The 11,568-nt window shown below is 39.0% G+C and overlaps 1 long non-coding RNA gene across 1 annotated transcript; it reads right to left on the bottom strand.

Moving 5' to 3' along the window:
• Positions 1-8,630: 8,630 nt before the first annotated feature.
• On the bottom strand, positions 8,631-10,623 carry LOC119541924. Its single transcript, XR_005218383.1, has 3 exons — positions 9,247-10,623; positions 8,974-9,106; positions 8,631-8,865 (listed from the first exon to the last, which is right to left on the bottom strand). It is a non-coding gene; the product is annotated as an uncharacterized LOC119541924 (long non-coding RNA).
• Positions 10,624-11,568: the final 945 nt, after the last annotated feature.

The raw sequence follows: 11,568 nt of genomic DNA, 5'->3' as shown, positions 1-11,568 counted from the left end.
TTCACGGTTATAACGTTGAATGTAAATGGATTAAACTCCCCAATTAAAAGATATAGATTCGCAGAATGGATCAAAAAAAATGAACCATCAATATGTTGCATACAAGAGACTCATCTTAGACACAGGGACACAAAGAAACTGAAAGTGAAAGGATGGAAAAAAATATTTCATGCAAGCTACAGCCAAAAGAAAGCAGGTGTAGCAATATTAATCTCAGATAAAATAGACTTCAAATGCAGGGATGTTTTGAGAGACAAAGAAGGCCACTACGTACTAATAAAAGGGGCAATTCAGCAAGAAGAAATAACAATTGTAAATGTCTATGCACCCAACCAAGGTGCCACAAAATACATGAGAGAAATACTGGCAAAACTAAAGGAAGCAATTGATGTTTCCACAATAATTGTGGGAGACTTCAACACATCACTCTCTCCTATAGATAGATCAACCAGACAGAAGACCAATAAGGAAATTGAAAACCTAAACAATCTGATAAATGAATTAGATTTAACAGACATATACAGGACATTACATCCCAAATCACCAGGACACACATACTTTTCTAGTGCTCATGGAACTTTCTCCAGAATAGATCATATGCTGGGACATAAAACAAGCCTCAATAAATTTAAAAAGATTGAAATTATTCAAAGCACATTCTCTGACCACAATGGAATACAATTAGAAGTCAATAACCATCAGAGACTTAGAAAATTCACAAATACCTGGAGGTTAAACAACACACTACTAAAAATCAATGGGTTAAATAAGAAATAGCAAGAGAAATTGCTAAATATATAGAGACAAATGAAAATGAGAACACAACATACCAAAACCTATGGGATGCAGCAAAAGCAGTGCTAAGGGGGAAATTTATACCACTAAACGCATATATTAAAAAGGAAGAAAGAGCCAAAATCAAAGAACTAATGGATCAACTGAAGAAGCTAGAAAATGAACAGCAAACCAATCCTAAACCAAGTACAAGAAAAGAAATAACAAGGATTAAAGCAGAAATAAATGACATAGAGAACAAAAAAACAATAGAGAGGATAAATATCACCAAAAGTTCGTTCTTTGAGAAGATCAACAAGATTGACAAGCCCCTAGCTAGACTGACAAAATCAAAAGAGAAGACACATATAAACAAAATAATGAATGAAAAAGGTGACATAACTGCAGATCCTGAAGAAATTAAAAAAATTATAAGAGGATACTATGAACAACTGTATGGCAACAAACTGGATAATGTAGAGGAAATGGACAATTTCCTGGAAACATATGAACAACCTAGACTGACCAGAGAAGAAATAGAAGACCTCAACCAACCCATCACAAGCAAAGAGATCCAATCAGTCATCAAAAATCTTCCCACAAATAAATGCCCAGGGCCAGATGGCTTCACAGGGGAATTCTACCAAACTTTCCAGAAACAACTGACACCAATCTTACTCAAACTCTTTCAAAACATTGAAGAAAATGGAACACTACCTAACTCATTTTATGAAGCTAACATCAATCTAATACCAAAACCAGGCAAAGATGTTACAAAAAAGGAAAACTACCGGCCAATCTCCCTAATGAATATAGATGCAAAAATCCTCAACAAAATACTTGCAAATCGAATCCAAAGACACATTAAAAAAATCATACACCATGACCAAGTGGGGTTTATTCCAGGCATGCAAGGATGGTTCAACATAAGAAAATCAATCAATGTATTACAACACATTAACAAGTCAAAAGGGAAAAATCAATTGATCATCTCAATAGATGCTGAAAAAGCATTTGACAAAATCCAACATCCCTTTTTGATAAAAACACTTCAAAAGGTAGGAATTGAAGGAAACTTCCTCAACATGATAAAGAGCATATATGAAAAACCCACAGCCAGCATAGTACTCAATGGTGAGAGACTGAAAGCCTTCCCTCTAAGATCAGGAACAAGACAAGGATGCCCGCTATCACCACTGTTATTCAACATCGTGCTGGAAGTGCTAGCCAGGGCAATCCGGCAAGACAAAGAAATAAAACGCATCCAAATTGGAAAAGAAGAAGTAAAACTGTCATTGTTTGCAGATGATATGATCTTATATCTAGAAAACCCTGAGAAATCGACGATACAGCTACTAGAGCTAATAAACAAATTTAACAAAGTAGCGGGATACAAGGTTAATGCACATAAGTCAGTAATGTTTCTATATGCTAGAAATGAACAAACTGAAGAGACACTCAAGAAAAAGATACCATTTTTAATAGCAACTAAAAAAATCAAGTACCTAGGAATCAACTTAACCAAAGAAGTAAAAGACCTATACAAAGAAAACTACATAACTCTACTAAAAGAAATAGAAGGGGACCTTAAAAGATGGAAAAATATTCCATGTTCATGGATAGGAAGGCTAAATGTCATTAAGATGTCAATTCTACCCAAACTCATCTACAGATTCAATGCAATCCCAATCAAAATTCCAACAACCTACTTTGCAGACTTGGAAAAGCTAGTTATCAAATTTATTTGGAAAGGGAAGATGCCTCGAATTGCTAAAGACACTCTAAAAAAGAAAAACGAAGTGGGAGGACTTACACTCCCTGACTTTGAAGCTTATTATAAAGCCACAGTTGCCAAAACAGCATGGTACTGGCACAAAGATAGACATATAGATCAATGGAATCGAATTGAGAATTCGGAGATAGACCCTCAGATCTATGGCCGACTGATCTTTGATAAGGCCCCCAAAGTCACTGAACTGAGTCATAATGGTCTTTTCAACAAATGGGGCTGGGAGAGTTGGATATCCATATCCAAAAGAATGAAAGAGGACCCCTACCTCACCCCCTACACAAAAATTAACTCAAAATGGACCAAAGATCTCAATATAAAAGAAAGTACCATAAAACTCCTAGAAGATAATGTAGGAAAACATCTTCAAGACCTTGTATTAGGCGGCCACTTCCTAGACTTTACACCCAAAGCACAAGCAACAAAAGAGAAAATAGATAAATGGGAACTCCTCAAGCTTAGAAGTTTCTGCACCTCAAAGGAATTTCTCAAAAAGGTAAAGAGGCAGCCAACTCAATGGGAAAAAATTTTTGGAAACCATGTATCTGACAAAAGACTGATATCTTGCATATACAAAGAAATCGTACAACTCAATGACAATAGTACAGACAGCCCAATTATAAAATGGGCAAAAGATATGAAAAGACAGTTCTCTGAAGAGGAAATACAAATGGCCAAGAAACACATGAAAAAATGTTCAGCTTCACTAGCTATTAGAGAGATGCAAATTAAGACCACAATGAGATACCATCTAACACCGGTTAGAATGGCTGCCATTAAACAAACAGGAAACTACAAATGCTGGAGGGGATGTGGAGAAATTGGAACTCTTATTCACTGTTGGTGGGACTGTATAATGGTTCAGCCACTCTGGAAGTCAGTCTGGCAGTTCCTTAGAAAACTAGATACAGAGTTACCATTCGACCCAGCGATTGCACTTCTCGGTATATACCCGGAAGATCGGAAAGCAGTGACACGAACAGATATCTGCACGCCAATGTTCATAGCAGCATTATTCTCAATTGCCAAGAGATGGAAACAACCCAAATGTCCTTCAACAGATGAGTGGATGAATAAAATGTGGTATATACACACAATGGAATACTACACGGCAGTAAGAAGGAACGATCTCGTCAAACATATGACAACATGGATGAACCTTGAAGACATAATGCTAAGCGAAATAAGCCAGGCACAAAAAGAGAAATATTATATGCTACCACTAATGTGAACTTTGAAAAATATAAAACAAATGGCTTATAATGTAGAATGTAGGGGAACTAGGAATAGAGAGCAATTAAGGAAGGGGGAACAATAATCCAAGAAGAACAGATAAGCTATTTAACGTTCTGGGGATGCCCAGGAATGACTATGGTCTGTTAATTTCTGATGGATATAGTAGGAGCAAGTTCACAGAAATGTTGCTATATTAGGTAACTTTCTTGGGGTAAAGTAGGAACATGTTGGAAGTTAAGCAGTTATCTTAGGTTAGTTGTCTTTTTCTTACTCCCTTGTTATGGTCTCTTTAAAATGTTCTTTTATTGTATGTTTGTTTTCTTTTTAACTTTTTTTTCATACAGTTGATTTAAAAAAGAAGGGAAAGTTAAAAAAAAAAACAAAAAAAAAACAAGGTAAAAAAAAAGATGCAGTGCCCTCTTGAGGAGCCTGTGGAGAATGCAGGGGTATTCGCCTACCCCACCTCCATGGTTGCTAACATGACCACAGACATAGGGGACTGGTGGTTTGATGGGTTGAGCCCTCTACCACAGGTTTTACCCTTGGGAAGACGGTTGCTGCAAAGGAGAGGCTAGGCCTCCCTATGGTTGTGCCTAGGAGCCTCCTCCCAAATGCCTCTTTGTTGCTCAGATGTGGCCCTGTCTCTCTAGCTAAGCCAACTTGAAAGGTGAAATCACTGCCCTCCCCCCTATGTGGGATCAGACACCCAGGGGAGTGAATCTCCCTGGCAACGTGGAATATGACTCCCGGGGAGGAATGTAGACCTGGCATCGTGGGACGGAGAACATGTTCTTGACCAAAAGGGGGATGTGAAAAGAAATGAAATAAGCTTCAGTGGCAGAGAGAATCCAAAAGGAGCCGAGAGGTCACTCTGGTGGGCTCTCTTACGCACACTTTAGACAACCCTTTTTAGGTTCTAAAGAATTGGGGTAGCTGGTGGTGGATACCTGAAACTATCAAACTACAACCCAGAACCCATGAATCTCGAAGACAGTTGTATAAAAATGTAGCTTATGAGGGGTGACAAGGGGATTGGGAAAGCCATAAGGACCACACTCCACTTTGTCTAGTTTATGGATGGATGAGTAGAAAAATAGGGGAAGGAAACAAACAGACAAAGGTACCCAGTGTTCTTTTTTACTTCAATTGCTCTTTTTCACTCTAATTATTATTCTTGTTATTCTTGTGTGTGTGCTAATGAAGGTGTCAGGGATTGATTTGGGTGATGAATGTACAACTATGTAATGGTACTGTGAACAATCGAAAGTACGATTTGTTTTGTATGACTGCGTGGTATATGAATATATCTCAATAAAATGAAGATTAAAAAAAAAAAAAAAAAAAAAAAAAAGACATAATGCTGAGCAAAATAAGCCAGGCACAAAAAGAGACATATTGTATGTTACCACTAATGTGAATTCTGTGAAAAATGTACAATGTTTTATACTGTAGAATGTAGGGGACCTAGAGATACCAATTAGTGGAGGGGGAATGATAATCTAATAAGAACAGATAAACTATGGAGGGTAATCTCAATGTTATGGGAATGCTCAGGAATGATTATGGTTTGTAAACTTTCTTGGATATAGTAAGATCATGTTGGAAGCAATAGAGTTATTTTAGGTTTTTTTTTTCTCTTATTCCTTTGTTTTCTTAGGGGTTGTTAATTTTCTTGGGGTATGGTAGGAACATGTTGGAAGCAATGTAGTTATTTTAGATTATTTGTTTTTCTTACTCCTTTGTTTGGACATGGTTTATTAATTTTCTTGGGGTATGGTAGGAACATATTGGAAGCAAAGTAATTATTTTAGGTTATTTGTTTTCCTTAATCCATTGCTTTGTTTGAAATGTTGTGGGGTTTTTTTGGTTGTTGTTTGCCTGTTTGTTTTTAATTTTTTGATAAACAAAGTTAAAAAATTGAAAAAAAATCAGTAGAAAAATGGGAGTAAAAACTAAATGACAAATAGGGTGGGATGGGGGGATGGTTTGGGTATTCTCTTTTCACTTTTATTTTTTATTCTTATTCTGATTCTTTCTGATGTAAGGAAAATGTTCAGAAATAGATTGTGGTGATGAACGCATAACTATATGATCATACTGTGAACAGTTGATTGTATACCATGGATGACTGTATGGTTTGTGAATGTATTTCAATAAAACTGAATTAAAAAAAAAAAAAAAAAAGATTCAATATTCAAAAAAAAAAAAAATCTAATATTGTTTCTCCTATAGTTTGGTGCTTTTTCATTTCCCCTTATATATCTCTTAGGCTTAAAACTCACATCCATGAGTACCCTCTCTGGCTATGATGCACAAGAACCTCAGCCTGCTAAATATAAAGTAGAATTCAGCATAACGTAAGCTCAACTTGGACCCCATCCAGAAGGCTTTTACAAATTTCTAATAAAAAGAAATATTAATCTTTAAAAAAGCATTAACTGTTCACAGTTAGTTTCATATATTTGCATAGTTCTTAGATGATAATTGTGGGAAGCAGGCAGGAGAGTATTGTAATTAATAGTCCCACAAGAAAAATAAGGACAATGAAGTTTCAAAGGTAAGGTCCCTTATGGGCTTTATGACTTAAGGAACAGATAGGGGAGCAGATACAAGCTTGTAAGGGAGCAGACAGGGACTGGAACCCCAGTGAGGAAGCAGCCAGGCATGGTGGTGAAGAACCCAAGATTTGGAGTCAGGTAGACCTGGTCAAGCCCAGCTGTGCCTCTCACTTCTACTTCATGCTTCCACAATGAAAGCAGCTACCTCACGTGGTTATTATGAGGATTAAATGAACCAGTGCTCGCCACGTGCTCTGACCAGTGCCTGGCATATCGTAAATGCTCAATAATTGTTACTTACTGTTGCAATAATTTTTACCATTTTAATGACTCTAAGGTACAAAGTAGAAAGCGCTTTTTCTACTATACATGGCTCGAAATCCAGGGATAATATCTGTGGGATCACAGTAGGTACCATGGGAATCAGAAAACAACTATTTCATTCGCACCACACAGCATGAAATAAATTATCTTAGCCCTTGTCTTTGTTTTGCATTTTGGGTACCCCTAAACGTTAGTGGTGGGGAATGGTGGATAGTGCTGGGATTTTTTCAAAAGTGCTTTCTGCTAAAGTGACAGATAAAGTCTGATGAGGCTGTCAGTGGGCCAAATTATTCCCCACGGTGAATGAGAACTCATTGCCAGTAATTAGAGGGAGACTTAGCAGTCCTTGGATGGTACGGGCCTGATGTGGCAAATAGGAGGTGGGAAAGATGGTGTCTTGTACATCTACGTGCACCGTAAATTTCATTTTCTGTGAAGGTGTCATCTCTGTGAGGGACATAAACATCTGCCCCATTTCACAGAAGGAAGAATTAAGGTACTAAGGTATTTGGCTACATAGTCAAGGTAGGGGGTGGAAGATCCTCTTCTCCTGACTTCTGTCCCATGAGTCTTCACATGCCCTTCCAATGGCTTTAAGCAAGGAGGTCTAAGAAGCTAATCAGAGGTTACTCAGTGTTCTCAATCAAAGGCCAACCATAAGGAATTAAAATATTTATTCAACCTTTTATTAATAAATAAAATAACCACCATTCATCTAGCACTGCCATGTCCCAGTGCCTTTACAATCTGTGAAGTACCATCCATGTGACATCTATTTATGGGCATTTATCACTGCAATTCTAGGAATGTCAGTATCCCCATTTTGTATATGAAGAAATCAAGATTTGGAGAATTTGTGGCTTATCCTAGCATCTCACAAAAATAAGTGAGGATTCCAGAATTAGAGAATGATGGCAAATGGCAGCTCATTTCCTGGCAGAGTTAGGCCATGACTATCGATTTCTAGAGTTGACTATAATAAGAGTAGAGAAGTTATTCACAATCTCTGACTCCATGTGGAGACAATGGACAGAGCTCCAGTGACATTTCTGCAAGAACAATAGTAATGCATCCAGCTAAACTACCTAGCAGGACAGTCACTCTTAGATCTACACTGGACATTCTTACGAAGCCACTGAGGACACAGTTTTTGCAGTAAATTGACAGAGACCTTGTTGCTGGGTCAACTGAAAGCACTTTATTGGAAAGCTGGCACAATTACAGACCATGAGTCAGAGCACCACAATTTCCATAAACCCATTCACAATAGCACACCTTGTTCTCCAAGTCCTCCAAAAATGGACTGATCCACAGGCAGACCTAAACAACACTGCTGATAAGGTGAGCTGACCTCAAATTCCTGCTTTGTTTTAGATAATGGCATTCTGAAACTGTCCACTTACCGCCAACTAGCTTACATTCAGGGTATTTGAAGCCACTTTAGATCTTTATAATTTCTCCACCATTCTAGCTGCTGGATCAGACAGGAATTAAATTTCAAACTACAAGGTTTGTGTTTCTTTGTAGTGTAATATATATATCAAATAGCGTGCATGAGCCCCAGGTATAATGTATGTTTGATTATATTTCAACTCTAAGCGATCCCTCATTAAGACCACTTCAGTAGCTGAGCAAATATGACTTGGGTCATTACCTGGTTCTAAAATTAAAAAAAAAAAAGAAAAGAAGAAAGAAAACATATTTTTAATCTAAGTATCAGTACTATACAAATCAAACCATGCAGCCCCATTAAGAAGATAACCTGGGGTCACAAAATTCAGAAAATCTCTAAGGACAGAATTTGTTCATAAACAAGGCTAATTTCAGCACAGAACTATACTCCTTAAATCAATCCCTTTCTTATAATTTCCAGGCTGAGAAAAGATAAAGAAAAGCCAAAATAGAAAAAAAAAAAAAAAAAAAAAAAAAAAAGAAGAAAGCAAGCCAGTCATTTAGAATTGGGTGTTATGGAGTTGACAGCAAAGCAAAAAGAATCCAATTCATTAGTGTAGCTCAGTGAGCCTCAGTCTGAAGGGATGCTGAGCTTGAATCCCACACTAAATGGTTCGTGGTTCCAGCTGCTGTGTTTCTGTCGTGGGGCCCAGCAGCATCTTCCTCACTGTCCTCCAGCAGCTCCCCAGGTCATCGGAAAAGGTGGTCCATACTTTGGCCAAAAAGCAGGGCCTATAGAGGGACATACAGGGAAAAGCCCATCAGGCATGGGCACAAACAATCTGATAACCTAAGGCTGATGGAGTCAAGGGAAAGAAGAAAGATTCAATAGTTCCTCACCTCCTTCTACCTTGCTTCCTGCAGCTTCACTGGAAGGGTGTCTCTGTGCTTCAGAATAGTCAGTGGCTTGGAATCTTCAAGAACCCATAGTGAGCTCATCATAGCATCCATCATCTTGTAATACATGGTATCTCTGTTGACAAAAACATAAAATAAATACCGCTGCATCAGTGGTCTACAGAATCTCTAGGAGAAGTGACACAACAGAGCAACATGGACACGCGGAAAGGAGGGAAAGGAGGACGAGAATAAAACTCAGAAAGGATACTCTACCTGCCACCTTTCCCTGGAACTCCCCTAGGCAGACGTATCTTGGACAGGAGGCTTGAAGCGATTTCTAAGACTGCCCAGAAGTCTCAAAGGTCTGAAAGGTCAGGAAGCATCATTCCATTCGGGCACCTGATCTCAAAACTCAGCTCCTTGAGAAACTTAGCCAGCCTTGCCCCAACTCTCCTGAGTGGATCCTGTCACTGAAATACTACATAACAGAGAGCAAAACACAGTTGAAAATTAGCAGGAGATCCTCCTTTCTTTGCCCTGGGGAGGTCAGGGAAAGGGCAGTGGGCTAGGAGTGGGGCAGGTATCAGCCTCCTGGTTTTGTCTTTAGTTGGTACAATGTTCAAGTCAGCCTGCTATCAACTGCCCAAAAGTGACAAAAACTCCAAGAAGATTCCTCCAGCCCTGTGATCCATGCCTTTTGGTTCAACTTAGATGGTCTGTTGACTCTAAGGCATCATTCAGATCCTGAAGAAAGTCTCTCTCCCAGCCAGGTTTCCAGTCCAGAGCAGAAGAACTCCAGACCTGGAGTGAGAGTGCTTGGCTCCATTTGTGACGCTCCTTTCCCAAAACTCATGGAAAGCCCAAGACTACCTCTGTGTCTCCCTGGAACTCAGTGTAGGTAGTATACCAGTGAAGAATACAGGCTGGGGACCAGAGTACTTTGGAGAGCTTCTAAGAGAGACTCAGAGGATCATTCAAGAGTAACTTACCCCAACAAACCCAACTCCCAGTGACATACAAAGAGGTATGAGGTGGGAGGAGTGGTCTACCCTGGGTACATATGATAAGCAGGTGCATTTGTCTGTAAAGAACTGAAAAATGAACAGTGAAGTTAACATAGGACTCCTTGCCTCCATAAAGTGTTCCAAATATAAACAATCAGGTTCCCCCTTGTCCTGCTTCAAACTCCTTCCCATGCTCCCCAAATAAAAATATCAGGGGATAAAAGGAGATGACAAAATGTTTAGAAAATCACATAATCTTTCCCCCTTCAGGGAAACCATATTGAGAGCTCATGATGTGCCAGCACAATGCTAGGAAATTTACAAAAAGAGTGTCCCATTTATCTTCACCTGAACCCTATGAGGAGCTGCCTCAACTAGCCTCAGTTTACAGACATAGCAACTGAGGCACAGAGAAGTTAAGTAGCCTGACCTTTAATGCAAAACTAGCAAGGTGCAGAGCTAGATTTGGAAGCTAGGTTTTGAGTCATGCTCTTACTCAATGTTGGTGTTGTGCAGAACTTTATGCAATAATAGAAATGTTCTATCCTAATATGGTAGCCACTAGTCACATAAAAGTAGCCACTGAACTCTGGAAATGTGTGACTAGAGCAACTAAAGAATTGAATTTTTAATTTTATTTACTTTAATTAATTTAAATTTCAATAGCCACACAAGTCTATTGGTTTCCTTATTGGAAAGTGCGGGTCCATTGCTTCTTGGAGACCAACATACTGTGAGGCCCCTGGTTTGCTGCTAGAGGTGATAAGATTCTCCCTAGATGTGAAAGCAGGTATAGAACCCCCAGGGTGGGGAGAATAGCATGGCTCTGGAGCAAGATACACTTGAACTTGAAATGTGAGTCCTATCATTCACCGGCTTTACTTACAGCACATTACTTAACCTTCTTTTACATCTGATCTCTTTTCTGTTAAGTGGACATAACAAGACCATTTCTAGGGTCCAGGTGATCATCAATTAAGAAAGCATATGACATAGAGAGTGATCAGCCCAGCCCTGTACATTAAGGTGAAGTTGTATCACAAACACATACCTTAGGTGAATCCCTCTCTCTCTGCTTGGTGAGCAAACAGAAGAGAGGAAGAGGAAGTAATAACATCAATAGTGGGGGGAAGAAGTGTTTCCTCCTGTATCCCACTCAGTATGTGCGTACATCACAGAGTGAGCATGAGAGGATAGATGCAAATCTGTTGTTCTCATCCTCACAAGCTCTCATAGTCTTAGTGTGTGATTCTAGTGTTTACAATGTGATTTCTCCCTAACGCCCTGGCCTTACTTTAGAAATCACACCTCTGCCCCAAAAAATGAGTACTTAATGTTTTTTCCCCAGAGCCGGGGTCCTCATGTGCAGGCCACTATTCAGATTATTTTTTTATAATTAACAATGCCCCCATCCCAGCCAGCCATATATAGATTCTTGTTCTTGCTAGTACACTCACATTCTCATCCATATATTCTCTCTCACCCACACTCACACTTACACTCACCTGCTCACTCTGTTGGTTTTTAACTTAACTGCTGCTCAGCTCCAAACCCACCCTGCTTTGTGGTATTGGCACTGGGATTCTACAGG

This window comes from Choloepus didactylus, chromosome 1 (genome assembly GCF_015220235.1).
Source record: "Choloepus didactylus isolate mChoDid1 chromosome 1, mChoDid1.pri, whole genome shotgun sequence".
In the NCBI taxonomy this organism is placed as follows: Eukaryota; Metazoa; Chordata; class Mammalia; order Pilosa; family Megalonychidae; genus Choloepus; species Choloepus didactylus.
Note: the sequence above shows the minus strand (reverse complement) of the source record. Positions and strands in the feature narration are given on the sequence as shown.